At 41.4% G+C, this 14,623-nt stretch overlaps 1 protein-coding gene across 8 annotated transcripts in view; it reads left to right on the forward strand.

Moving 5' to 3' along the window:
* ANKS1A (ankyrin repeat and sterile alpha motif domain containing 1A) overlaps positions 1-14,623 on the forward strand; it is a 195,287-nt gene that overhangs the window by 108,220 nt on the left and 72,444 nt on the right. The window lies entirely within an intron of this gene.

A 14,623-nucleotide genomic window follows, 5' to 3' on the forward strand; every position in this document is an offset into this window, starting at 1 on the left:
CAATGGGAGGAACAAAGTTTCAGATTTCCAAATTGATTTGAATCTGGCAGCCTCCAAATTAATCTGAGGCAAATCAGACTGTTTTTCAAATCACCACATTGGGGTCCAAACCAAATCTTGTGATTGGTGCATAATGCTACAAATTAACTACAGCTTCTTGTCTTTCTGATGTTGCTTATTCTCATTTAAGCAAGAGAGTAGATGCAACTTTTTGAGTGGTGCTTAAAGAAGTGCCATAGGTATAAGCACTTCTAAATTAAAACTTAACAAGGAGTTTCAAGAATTAGGTGCTCCAAGTTTATATCCTGTCTTTATTAACATTGTTTCTTAAGTCAAAATGATCTTAAAATTACAGTGGTGCCTTTTTTTTAAGTGGATGAAGTTCTGTTTTGTTTAGGAGCTTCAGATCCCAAGCATGCCATACTTCCTTGTTCCCACCTCATTTTTTCCCTGACTGCCTAAAATCTAGCTGTTGATCGATGTTGCTAACCTTTCGTTGTGATCTGTTCAAGATAAAAGTGAGCTATCTACTTCCTTTGAAAGGAAATGGAAGCAGAGAGCATTTCTGCACTAAAATCACTATGTCTCTGGTCCATTTCCAGAGAATATTCCACAGTAAAGGCACAACCTTCTTAAATTACTTACATAAATGCAAGTGGGTTGTGAGGCATGGAACTTCATTTTATTATTTTTAATTCAGAGTAATACGCAAAGCATTACATTTTCAAACCTTCTATATTAATACTGCCAAGCTCTTAATAGCCAAGTATATGTGAAATGAAATAACAGTGACCCATGGACCTATTATTCTGTGGTATGAGGCTGCTGACAAAATTAGCCAAGCATCACAAACTGTCCTGGCCTTCCTCTATGTTTATACAGCAATTACTACATTGTAGAGTTTGGGTTTGTAGGAAAGATAGTGACTAGCAACTCTTTCTCTTAATGATACATTGGTTTTAGATCACGTAAGGTTCGTGGTCCAAAGTGGTCATGTAGTTTATAAACTTAACCATATGACTTTGGCTGATCTTGCCTATTAAGAAAAATGTGGCTACATATTTTCCTTTTAACAAGCTCCAAGATTGTCCTTAATTGGTAGACTTTTGCATGTGCTGAGTCATACTTGTGGCTTTTATTTCCTAAGGCAATATCAGCATCAGCCTGTTTTCAGCCGATTGGCCCCAAATCTATATCTGCGTGTAAATGGCCATCATTAGTTATTCAGAAGTCCATTTATTTATTACACTTCTGTGCCACCCAGTTGCCAAAGCTGTCTGGACTATTCACAAAAAAAGAGCTAAAATATAAAAGCATAAGACATGGCATTAAAAACGTTTAGAAAACAGCAACAGAACAAAACCAAGGAAAACCAACAGCAGTGCTAAGATCCTAATGCACTGTTTTTAAAAACAGGAGGACTAAAATGTTGTAGTTGTGATATACACTGCTTTGAGATCAGAGATTTGAGAATAGGTTTGGAACTGAACTTTTTGAAGTGTTCGGTAGTACATAGCCATGCTATGCTTGCGACTTACCATTATTCAAAGGATTTTTATCCCACTCTTCAGTCAAAAGGCTTCCAGAGCAGTTTAGACAAAATTCCATATAATCTCATGGGAGATGTAATAGAGAATTACAAGAATTAGAAAACTCTTTTATACAGAGCTAGACCATTGATCCATCTATCTCAGTATTGTTGACACCAGCCTTTCCCAACATGATGCCCTCCAGAAACGCTGGACCACAAGTCCATCATCCCCAGCTAGTGTGCTCATTGGCCATGCTGACTGGTTTGATGGGAGTTGTACTCCTCCTCAGTGGTCTAGTACTAAGTATGTTGTTCAGACGTTAAGTCGTGTCCGACTCTTCGTGACCCCATAGACCATAGCACGCCAGGCCTTCCTGTACTCTGCTCTCTCCCGGAGTGTGCTCAAGTTCATATTCATTGCATCGGTGATGCTGTCTAGCCATCTCATCCTCTGCCGTCCCCTTCTCCTTTTGCCTTCAATCTTTCCCAGCATCAGGGTCTTTTCCAGGGAGTTTTCTCTTCGCATTAGGTGGCCAAAATATTTGAGCTTCAGTATCTGTCCTTCCAATGAGCATTCAGGGGTGATTTCCTTTAGGACTGACTGATTTGACCTCCTTGCAGTCCAGGGGACTCGTAAGAGTCTTCTCCAGCACCACAGTTCGAAAGCAACAATTCTTCGGCACTCAGCCTTCCTTATAGTCCAACTCTCACAGCCATACATTACTACTGCGAAAACCATAGCTTTGATGATACGAACCTTTGTCGGCAAGGTGATGTCTCTGCTTCTTACTATGCTGTCTAGGTTTGCCATAGCTTTCCTCCCAAGGAACAAGCGTCTTTGAATTTCATGGCTACAGTCACCGTCTGCGGTGATCTTGGAGCCCAAGAAAATAAAATCTGTCACTGCTTCCATTTCTTCCCCTTCTATATGCCAGGAAGTGATGGGGCCAGATGCCATGATCTTAGATTTTTAATGTTGAGTTTCAAACCAGCTTTTGCACTCTCCACTTTCACCCTCCACAAGAGGCTCTTTAGATCCTCTTCGCTTTCTGCCATTAGGGTGGTATCGTCTGCGTATCTGAGGTTGTTGATAATTCTCCCGGCAGTCTTAATTCCGACCTGTGATTCATCCAACCCGGCGTTTCTCATGATGTACTCTGCATATAACTTAAATAAGCAGGGTGACAATATGCAGCCTTGTCGTACTCCTTTCCCAATGTTGAACCACTCGGTTGTTCCATGTCCGTTTCTTACTGTTGCTTCTTGACCCTTGTACAGGTTTCTCAGGAGACAGGTAAGGTGGTCTGGTACTCTCATCACTTTAAGAATTTGCCACAGTTTGTTGTGATCCACACAATCAAAGGCTTTAGCGTAGTCAATGAAGCAGAAATAGACGTTTTTCTGGAATTCTCTTGCTGTCTCCATGATCCAGTGAATGTTGGCGATTTGATCTCTAGTTCCTCTGCCTCTTCGAAACCCAGCTTATGCTTCCGGTAGTTCTCGGTTCACATACTCTTGAAGCCTAGCTTGTAGGATTTTGAGCATAACCTTGCTGACATGTGAAATGAGTGCAATTGTACAGTAGTTTGAACACTCTTTGGCATTGCCCTTCTTTGGGATTGGAATGCAAACTGACCTTTTCCAGTCTTGTGGCCACTGTTGAGTGTTCCAAATTTGTTGGCATATTGAGTGCAGCACTTTAACAGCATCATCTTTTAGGATTTTAAGTAGCTCAGCTGGAATACTGTCATCTCCGCTAGCTATGGTCTAGTAAATAAGAGGTATGTCCAAAAGTAAACACACACATATGTAGAAAGACATTGTATATCACACATACAGCACAATTATGTGAGCTTGTTCAGTGGTATTTCAATTGCTTTAAAAGTCCTGCTAAAACAAAGCATGAAGGGATTAAAAATAAGAGAACTAAGAAATAGGAAATTGGTCACTCTACTGAATACCTACAATCAATCTATAGCTTTGCTAATATAATGACTAGCATTTTTCTCTTTAGTTCTGTTTTCTGCCTCTTGAGAGGTTCTGTGTGTTCCGATTAGGGCTCTAGGCAGATCTGAGTAACTCCTAGATATTGTTGTTTTTTATGGGGATTAACCTTTTTTGTTTCTTTGTCCTGTTAACCATCAGCACAACCTGAAAATCTGTTTTGTACCTAGCAGAGGCTAATTACATCTCTAGTCTAATTTCATCTGCACACACCTATTCCTAGCATCCATCTTAAGACTGTTTCAGTCTCCAGGCGTTATGACATGATGTTAAAGCCAGTCTTCTCCCTCTCCTCCCCAGGGAATTTTAGATAGCTGAAAAGCTTGCTCATTACTTTATGACATTTTGGTTCCTCTCAATAAAGGTATTGCCCTAGTGTACATCGTGGATGTTCTATAGACCAACATGGTTTATGTATGGTTTTTGTGTGATCAATATTTGTTTTTCTGGTTTTCTTGCATTTTAGGAAGTAATGAGAAGAAAGAGCAATTATATAGGCAGCAGTATTTAAAGAGGTATACCAAACCTGAGGGATGAGCTTGGGTTGCTAAGAAATAATGTGATTACCAAATGCTTCTTTCCAGGCAGCACCTTTTCCCTTTAGGCCTTATTGAAAAAGTCACTTTTTAGGGACAACTGCAATAGAACATTTCAGGGTGTAGCTGAGGCTGTTAGTACCCAACTTTGCAATCCGTCCTGCACTATAATTTATATTTTACATTATGCTCAGAAAAAAGGCCATGCCATGGACCAAAAGTTTAGGTTTAATAAAGCCCATTTAATCATTGGTCTTTTTTTTTTTACTATGTTTGTGTCTGTTTTTTTTCTCTGAGCATGTGTAGTGGTCGCTCCCTGAAAGTGAAGAACAGAAAATATTGCATTGAAATATTTAAGTTTTTTATATAAGTTAGGTTTAGAAAACACTGGTTGTTGTGTTCCTGGGTGCCCCCTTTGGAGGACTCCTCTTCAGAGGCTGCTTGACATCTTACGATATTTATTTTAACCTATTTAATTAATTTTCAGCCACAGGAAGAGCAAGGACATTCTCAAATTGTGTTCTCTGAAAGTCTCATAATTCAGCTAAAGCAAGAATGAAGGTGCAGTTAACATTTGCTAGACAGTGACTGCATCTTTGCACTTTATGCAACAGCCTGTATACACTAGTAAACTATAATTGCTTCACATGCTTTTGGTATTTATGAGTAAATAAATTTATGGTGCTGGAGCCACAGTTGCAAATAATCCTAACAAGCACGGCTTTCTTTCTGTCCCAACTTTAATGAGATCATTGTAATGTCTCTGCAGAATATCACATTCCTCTTCCATAAAGCCTGAATCTTATGATCCAGTGTACAGTTATCAGTCCACTCAAGTCTCATGTTTTGTGCACAATGGTGGACATCTTTTTTAAAAGCACTTTTGTGTTCTTTTCCTTAGCATTTCCTGGGTAGTCAGTCTTACTACTATTTCAGCCAGATTTCTCCTCCATCATGCACTTCTATAAATTTAGAAACAAGGGGCTGAAAATGAACATTGACACAACCTTTACCCAGAGTTCGATTCAGCTTTTATTTGTAAGTACATTTTACAATATCTACCAAGAAAAAAGAATGCTGCTCGTGACCAATGCACATTTCTATTTTGTGGCGTTTATGAGTTTAGAAGCCTCAAACTTAAATGATTTTAGTGCTTACTTCTCTAAAGTGTACACAGAACAAGAGGTAAGATTGCTTTACATCCTTCTTAGTCCTAACCTAAAACAAGCTTACATAGTTCTTCCACAGTCCCTATCAGTAATCTTGCTGATTACTTTTCCTTTATAGCTATCGCAAATTCTTGATACAAACACAACCTCTTGCTCTTCTTTGTTAAGCCTGATTGCTCTGGTAGAATACATCTCAGTCGACATTGATTTTGCAGGAAATAATAGCAAACATTCCAGTAATGAAGCAGTGTTCCTAGAGTTACATGATAGTTGAAAGATGCACTGAACTGTAGCAGGAACACACAGTACAAGAAGCAAAAGAAGCAACTGAACAAGTTACTTTCACAGCTGCTTCAGATTTTAGGCAATCACCCTAATACAACTAGAAGAAATGGGCTAAATAGAAACATTTAGGGATGCATCAAGCTCCATGTGGCAACAACAAGGTGTTGGCTCCTTTCAGCTGCAGTCCTCTGTACCCAAGAAGCTCCTTCCAATATTAAAGGCAGCTTCAGAAACACCTTCTGATGCAGTGGACGAATTTGTTATGATGGAGAAAAGTGGAATGCACCTGTGATAACTCATCAGTCCTTCACGCCCTGGTATCCAGCCTCTAATAATATAAAATATCTTTTATTCCTTATTTATAGTGCTCAGAAGGTAAGCAAGCAGTTAACATGCACTGAGAAGAGTCAAAATATTGTCCATATGCTCCACTCAAATTTAGAATCCCATACTCAGCTGTCTCTGTCCACAATCATTGTGTCTCAGTTCCAGTAGTCATCTCATCAAATATGGTACATCTCCCAATGGCATTACTGCAACCAAACAGCAGGAATGGAAGATGTAAACTTGAACTAGCTCCAGGACATCTCAAGAGTAGATGTAGCCCTTTAAGAGGTGCTGCTGCTATTCCAAGTGCTCACTGCTTGGGAGCTGTTGTGCAGAATGTTTGAAAGCTGCTGCTGTTCCATGTTGTATGTTTCTGACTTTCTCCATTACCAGCTGTAGCAGTCTGTTGCTGAATATGTTTTATTCTCTTAAGCTCTAGCAAAGGTCTCCAACATTTTGGGGTCTGTGGGCACATTTAGAATTTGGAGAATGTGCTGTGGGTACCACCACAAAATGGCTACTGTAGGGTGTGTGGCCAATAATAAAATTGCAAGAAGGTAAAAGTTGGATCTAGTAAATAAAAAAATGAATGATCATGAATTTGCATGATCTTTATATAAGACCCTCCCGCCAAACCACCATCAAATTATAAAGCTTATGTTTGTGTCTATAGACTGCACAGTAAAAACCACAGACCTAGTGCTTGTCAACCCCACTGTGGCACAAAAACATAGATCCAAGGCATGAAGCCTTATGGATCTTCATGATTTTTACATGGGATACCAGCAAAACCACTATCAAATCAACGAAGACACTTGTGGATATAGAGGTGACCTATGACTTACTGGTAGTTGGGCCAAGTCCTTTGTAAAAATCATGAGGATCCATAAGGGTCTATGCCACTGATCTATGTTTTCGTGCCATGGCAACAGGGTTGGGTGTGCTTTCTGTGTGCATGTTTTGTAGGGGCTGCTTTGTATGTGTTGTTTTTCTGTATATGCCAAACAGAAGTACCTGATACAGTGGCCAAATGCAAAAGAACATACTTAGCCATGTTTAATAGTTGTGTGCACCTTTAATTGTTGTGCAGAAGAGAGAATTTCAGGAGGTATAGCTTATATGATGACAAGCTATACCTGCTGAAATTCTCTCTTCCATTAAAAGTGTAGAAGCTCTGTCCTTTCTTGCATCCGACTGCCACCCCCCAGGTTGCTTTCTCACTCTCCCTACCACCTCCCCTTCCTGCTTTACTACCTTCCTGCCACCCCCCAAGTTGCTCCGCTTTCCACCCCCCCCCCGGATGTTCTCACTCGGGAGCAGCAGCCCTTCTGTATGGGGGCCACGAAGTTACCATCCTCATCAAACGGTGGCCATTTTAGAATCTTTGTACGGAAGTGCTTCTACCTGCTTGGGTGAGGACATGTGGGTTGAGGCAGCAAGAGCCTCGGGGGGGGGCACAGCATGGCCCCACAGGTAGGGGTGTCATTGGAGTGGGCCCACCTGGACACAGGCCCCAGATCTTTTTTGAGCTGTCATAATTGCCATTTTTTTTTTAACATTTTCCCATTGACTTGCATTGGAAAACAGAAACAGCCATAACTTTTAGTTTGTACATTAAATACATGAAATTTGGAGACATGGTAGGCCCCATGGATCTGATTAAACCTGCCCAATTTCAGGCAGTTAGGTCCAGTGGCTTTTGTGCTAGTCACAGGTAAAATTTGCTTTTTTCAAGAAAATCTGTCAAAGTAAAGAGCTATAATTTTTTTGTGCTTCAACATAAGTTCATGGAATTTGGGGAACTGGCAGCCCCTATGGAGCTGAGTGAACCTGCCAAATTTCAGACAGGTCCAGTGGCTTTTGTGCTAGCCATGCATAAAGTTTCCTTTTCTCAAAGACTAAAACAAAAAGTATAAAACTGTCAAGCCACACAGAGGATTAGAGATCCTAATCAGAAGGTGTTTAAGGTGACCATTAGGAAGTCACTATCCCTAATCTCTGGTGTAGGGTTTTTTTGAGGTGCAAAAAACCTCTGTCCCCCTACTTTTCCGCTCTTACATGCCCACTGTTGGGCGCTTGCTTGCAATGAAATTTTGAAGAGGAAGAAGGAAGGGAAGAAAGAGCTCCATGTGGAATACTGGTATTTCACACAGCATCTGATTTTACTGCCCCAAACTAGAACCCTTGGTTTCTTCAGAAGTTTAGTAGCTTCAATACAGCAAAAGATCCAGTCATCCTTCACAAACTTATTTCTTCCCCTCCACTTTAATTTCTCCTAAATAGCTGTAGGACTCAAATTATTCCAAAAGGAGGATTAGGACTATGTGGCTTCATGATCGATGAACCGCTGAGGCTTTTAAATAGGTTCTACAGTTTTTAAAAATCTAGAAAAAGCCCTCACCCACCTCACCTCATAAAGTTAATGTAAGTACGTGCAATCCTTACAAACCCTCCACAAGCCTCCTACATTCCTCTGAAGTACTGCCTTTCTAAAAGGAGCCACTTGGCTTAGGGAATTTTCTCCCCCCCCCCCCCCCCGGCACGCATTTCTAATCACCATTCTTCTTTTATTCTTCCTTCCCCTATCCTGTTCTTTCTCCTCTTTATTCCACCCAGAGCATATCTTGGGGAATTCTTAAAGAGAAGTATATTTGACTCTATACAAACGGACAAAAGGGTTGGTTTTTCTCCTTCTTACTCAAGTCTTTGAGAAAAGTGGGTTCATGTGGTTGCAGAGAAACAAATCTGGGGCTGCTTTGTTTGTCAGTTGCCATTATCCAGCAATAGGAAGGGCTGTAGCTCAGTGGCAGAGCACCTGCTTGTCATGCAGAAAGTCTCAGGATCAATCCCCAGCATCTCCAGGTAGGGCTAGGAAAGAATCTGGCCTGAAACCCTGGAAAGCTGCCAATCAGTGTCAACAGTACTGGGCTAGATGGACCCAGGGTCTGACTCAGTATAAGGCAGCTTCCTATGTTCCTGTGAACAGAAAGCTTTAATAAAAATAGGAGTTTGGGGTTTGTTTTTCAAGTGGAAGGGAGATAAATACTGCTTATTTATACAAGCTGATGTATGCCTTCTCAGAAGCCCCATTATATTTAATGAGGCTTATCCTCAGGAAAGTGTGCATAGGATTCCAGCACAGATTACTTTTGCAGGGAGGTTTGCACCCTGATGTTCTACATGATTACTCAGAAATAAGTCCTGAGATGTGAGCATGGTACTTCAGGCTTAATACAGAGCCTACCAATTCCGTCTAATGAATTGACTACCCTTTCAGCTCAGTCCTATCCATGTTTTGTCGTGTGTGTGTGTGTGTGTGTGTGTGTGTGTGTCGCATGAACTCTAGCTTCAGTGGTGAGGGAAAGGCACTTAGTACATGCACAGAGTTTCTCCATAACTTAACCCTAGTTTTGAAAACAGACTCGTTGGCTGAATCCTGGTGAAGTCTTGGCACAAATGAAGTTATGGGGAGGAAGATACAGTGAGAGCTTGCGCATAACAAGGAGGAGGTAGAGGAGAGTTGCACAAAACAAGACATCTGTTTTTATGAAGAGTTGCTGGAGGATGGTAGGATGAGGAGGGATGGTTGCAAGGAGGGGAATAGAACTGGTACGGGGAGAATGTAAGTGCTCAGTGGTGAAAGAAAAGCATTCTGCACATGCTCAGAGGCACTCTATGTAAGAACATAAGACGAGCCATGCTGCATCGGCCCAAGGTCCATCTAGTCCAGCATTCTGTTCACACAGTAGCCAACCAGATGCCCACGGGAAACCCATAAAGCAGGACATGAGTGCAAAAGCACTTCCCACCCATGTTCCCCTGCTGCTAACATTGGTGAAATATAAATACATTCTAGTAATTCTAAATTTGCATGCATGTATATCCTTCAGGAACTTTGCAGGTTTCTTGCCTGGGGGCACCTGTAATGTCCTGTGTATTTTCATACAAACTTACCCAAAAACTATTGGGGAACGGGAAGGGAGGAAGGGAAGGGAAATCAAATCACTCCTTCCCCCAAATTGGAGAAGTCCCCTTCCACATGAACTGCTGCACCTATCCTTCCGAAACTTTGCTGTTTCTTACTTAGGGACAACTCTAGGCTGTCTGTAATTTTCAGAACAATGGTCCACAAGGAACATAGGGAGATAAGTATGTCCTCTTTGGGAGATCTCAAAATGTCAAGGCCACCTTTGCACAAAAACCCTTGTGGCTATCATTCTGAAATTTGGCAGACATGACTTCTTTTGATGGGGCATTGTATCCTGCCAATTCTTCCAAGGAATAAAAGTGTTATTGGCAGTTCCCTTTAATCCTAAGCTCCTTCATTATATCTCTCCCATCCCACAACAGAAACGTCCACACACCCAGCTGGATTGAACCACATATACGCACGCACGCACACACACGCCCCTTCTTTCTCTTCTTCCCCCAACTGGCTTTTTTCTTTTTCCCTTCCCTCCGCCAGGGTTTGTTTGCTCAGATACATGCCAACCTTGTACCAAAAAGTGTAGCTGACAGAGCAGGTTGCGTTTGGCAATTCTGCTTACTGTAGAAATTACTGTTCCAGAATTAACAGTGCAATCCAATGGATGTTTATTTCGAATTAAATTTACAGAGATCTTGGGAGGGCAGTTAAGGCTGCAGTCCTATGCACACTTACTTGGGAGAAAGCCCAATTGGCAATTGAACATAGTGGGACTGACTTCTGAGTAAACATGCATAGGATTGTGTGATAAACCAGCCACCTGCCCTGTCCCATAAGTAAATAATGGTGGCAGCGCCCCCCCTCCCTGCTGCTGCCGTGGCCAGAAGCAGCAGCCCTGAATGGGTGGCTGGTATTGCAGGAGATGAGGGCAGCGCCGAGTGCGCAGGCACGGACAGGCGGAGAAGCCAAGAGCTGAGGAAGATAATGGGTGGGGGGAGAGGAGGCTGCAGAGCTCCCCCTCTCTAGCTTGCTTCCTTTGTCTGGGCAGCTCTGCATAATAGATGAGAGGCAGCGAAGAGGTAGCCACCTGCATTCCCTCTGCTCCCTCCTCCTTCCCTAGCAGACTGTGACCCAGTGGGGGCTGGCTTCAAAAAAAGTGCTGGAGCGAAGCCCCGGCATGACCTGCCACCACTACATCGTTGGGTATCAGTAAAATTCGGGGGAAACCCCAAAGTTTGCAGAAGTACAAAAAGACCTTAAGGGAGAAAACCCTATGGTGCCCCCCCCCCCGAAACAGCCCAGTGAGGATGGAATGTGTTCACTGGCCATAAAATGCTGACTAACTGTTGAGGACTGTTGGTCATGACTGACTGAATGGAACAGTGAACTCAAGCACTCCATGGTGCAATATTTTGTTGCAGGACCCACTTGTCTGAACAAGATAGATGAGAGATGTTGTATCAAATATTTTAATAATCGCTTGGCTTGCCGAAGAAAGAGTTATATCCAGGAAGTGGTTGAGAAGGAGGAAGCTTTAGCTACGCTTGTAACTGGCTGTTAACATAGCAATAACCCTTCTGTGGATTCATACTTGTTTCTAGCTTTAAATTTAAAAAGCTTTAACTCCCGTCCAAATCTAATTAGTTCATAACCCACAAATCTGAGCTATTCCTTAGTGCTGTTTTCATACCATTTTAGTATGAACAAAAAGGATTTCACGTTGGGGGTTTTAAAGGCTTATCATGGTTGACATGATTCTGCCTTGAGTTTTAGAGAATATTGCCCCTCCTCCCCTGAGATCGGGTGTTTTTTTTTCAAAGGCTAAAAGTACCTATTTATGTGAAAAGTGAACATATGACTGTGCCACTATGGCAGCTTTCCTGCATGTATACTTGGGCAAATATAGGAACATAGAATGACCATTGGTCTATCTAGCCCAGTAATGTTGACATTGATTGGCAGTGGCTGTCCAGGATTTCAGGCAGAATTATTTCCTGGCCCTACCTAGAGATGCCAGGGATTGGGCTTGGAACCTCTTGTATGCAAAGCATATGCTCTACCACTGAGCTGCTGTCTCACCCTCCAAAGGTTCCACAGAACTCTATGGAAATTGCTTCAGAGTAAACCTGCACAGGGGTCAGTTGCATGGCTATGTTAACCTTGCTATATAAGCAAGTGAAGTGAGGGACATAGCTTTAGAAATGGATTAAAATGAACCTTTAGTAACTTTTTTGTTCTTTCAGTGGAGGAAAAAGCACTCCCCAGTGAGGATGGGAGAAGCATGTCAAACCTTTATTCTATGCCAGCTTGAGCACAGGGATGGGCAACTTTACAAATACTTCAAAATGTATTCATGCAATAATGAACTAGAAATCTTAATTTTTTAAAAAGCTGAAGTTCTTACTATGCTTTATAAACTGTGCAAATTCTTGAACCATAGTTTGCCCACATCAGCAGTTCACCTGGCACAGTTTTAGCTGTTTTCTGCCTTGCTGCAGGCCATTAGACCAGGCTGACTTCTGCCAGCATGAAGATTGTCTTTTCATTATGCTACCTGAGATTTGTAATGTTAGTCAATCTACATTTCTATTACATTTCATTGATGGGTGGGGGCCTTTTTTGCGAGCAGTTGCTGGGGCAACTGATTTTATCTCACCCCTTTTCTATGATGCTCAAGAACTCTTTTTAATAAACCACAGAAAAATCTTTTTTTTCGTGGACTAGGCTTTTCCTGTCAGCAGATCGTTACTATACATATCCCATGTAAACCAGAATGGGTGCTGGGCCTTGGGCCTCAGCTACACCTTTCTTATATGAAAGCTGTGTGTCTGTTTATCCTGTGATCTTTCACAAGTGTGGGATTTTATGTTTGGCACAGATTTCAGTGTCCTGAGAGAGTTTGTTTTCATTTAAACGCAAAAGCAAAGTTTCTTGTCCTTATGGTGTGAACATAGACTGAAAGGGATAATTGGAGAAACCTCAGAAGCTGAGCAACAGGCAATTAATAGGATGGCTAATGGTCAGGGCTTCAATTGCTTACATATATCTCAGTGCCTCTGAAATGTTTTAAAAAAGCAATTTCAGGGCTTGGCATGAGAGCTGCTTAAAGCGAAAGGCTGATAAAAATAGCATGCATACACCAGGAAGCAGCTTTCCCTTAAGTAGCTGTCATGCCAAATGCCCAAATGCTTTTTACATTTGGGAGTTGTAGGGGTTCTACACGGGGAAACATTTACATGAGGGGATTTCACAAGAGCTCAGGTAAATGGGTGGGTGCATGTGTGCCTCTGGACCACCACTTTCAGTTTGACTGGAATCGTGGAACCACCAGTGCTGTAGCTGTTCTGCTTATTGCTGTAAAACTAAATTTCCATAAAAAGGACTCCTGCTCTTTTCCTTCATTGAAGTTCACTGAGTCCATTCTTGAGCTTAAAACCACTCCTGAAATAAATTAGCAGAGACTGGGAAAAGTAAGGTGGGCTGCCTTGAAGCATCCCTGAGGGCATTTACCTTTTTATAGAATAATTTTATGTGTAAGTATTTTATGCATGAGGTGGGATTGAAGAGGCAAAATATATTAACAGACATGGCAGTTCTGTTTATTTTCCAGTGAAGAGTATGTCAAGCTGCTTTTTGTTGGTGCACACTGAATAAAGCCTTTTGGCAAGTTTCCAGTTTCCACCAAGGGAGGAGCACAGCTGTTCTAAATGGAGGGACTTTGTTAGGCTTAAATGCTGCAGAGCGTGCATATTGGGTATGCATAATAGGATTTGTTGGCAGAGTGGTAGAAGAGCAGCTACTCCCTGGTACCAAAATGGGCTGTTTACTTGGACTCTTCTAATTTTTTTTAATCTACCACAAATACTTTTCGATAACAAAGCCTTAAGTGTATGTATTCTACGAAGCATCTGCAAACCTATAGCCTTCCAGATTGCAGCTGCTTTTCAAAGAACTGCTGTGAGGTGCCCTTTGGAAATTATGGATGCCATAAGCACAATAATATAGTATAGGGAATTGTTGACAAGTTTACCACAGAGAACAGGTGATAACTGAAGAGACTTGTGAAAACCACAAGCTTATACTCAAGTTAACTCCCACCTCTCAAATGCTACTTAGTTGGTACATAAGAAATCTGAATGTGTTTTCTTTTTTAAAGAACCAGACAAACCTATAACCCAAAAGCTCTCACTTGAGTTCTGTCCAAAGATTTTAACAACCAAGAGATTACTCATCATACCTGTGCAGGAAACCAGTACTTCTATGATTAATTTGTTCAGTAAATAAGACATCATTTATTTTCTAAAAGTTTTGGTATGTGTATATATGTCTGATGAATAATGAGTCCTCTGAATCCAGCTGAACATACATGTTTGATCCAATCCAAAGGTGTCCAACATGAGCAAAAAGCACAAACTTGCAAGGGGGGATCTGCATTTTCTGCCAACTTGCCCACCATTTGCTGCCCTTACAGCATATCTCACAAGTTCAGCTTCTCACAAGGACAAATCCCATTCCATGAGTAGAATACTGCTCACAGGTCTTGGTATCCAAGTTGCAGCATATATGTTCAAGAGAAGCATACTCTCTGACTTCCAGCAAGCTCTCTGCTCTTTTACAAGGGATTTTATCAGGAAACAATAAAGAGCTTCCATCCCTCAATCGATCTAAATCAAAATCCATGTTTGTTTCTATTGGATCATCTTTTGTACTTGAGAAACAACTTTAAAAGTTTTGACTATTTGAAAATATATATATATATATATATATATATATATATACTGAACTCTGTAAACTTGTGGAACAGTTCATGTATCTGTTGTGCTTGCATCCCAATAACTCCTATACT

This window comes from Heloderma suspectum, chromosome 4 (assembly GCF_057233095.1).
Source record: "Heloderma suspectum isolate Gila_16-S chromosome 4, 16-S_ref, whole genome shotgun sequence".
Classification (NCBI taxonomy): Eukaryota; Metazoa; Chordata; class Lepidosauria; order Squamata; family Helodermatidae; genus Heloderma; species Heloderma suspectum.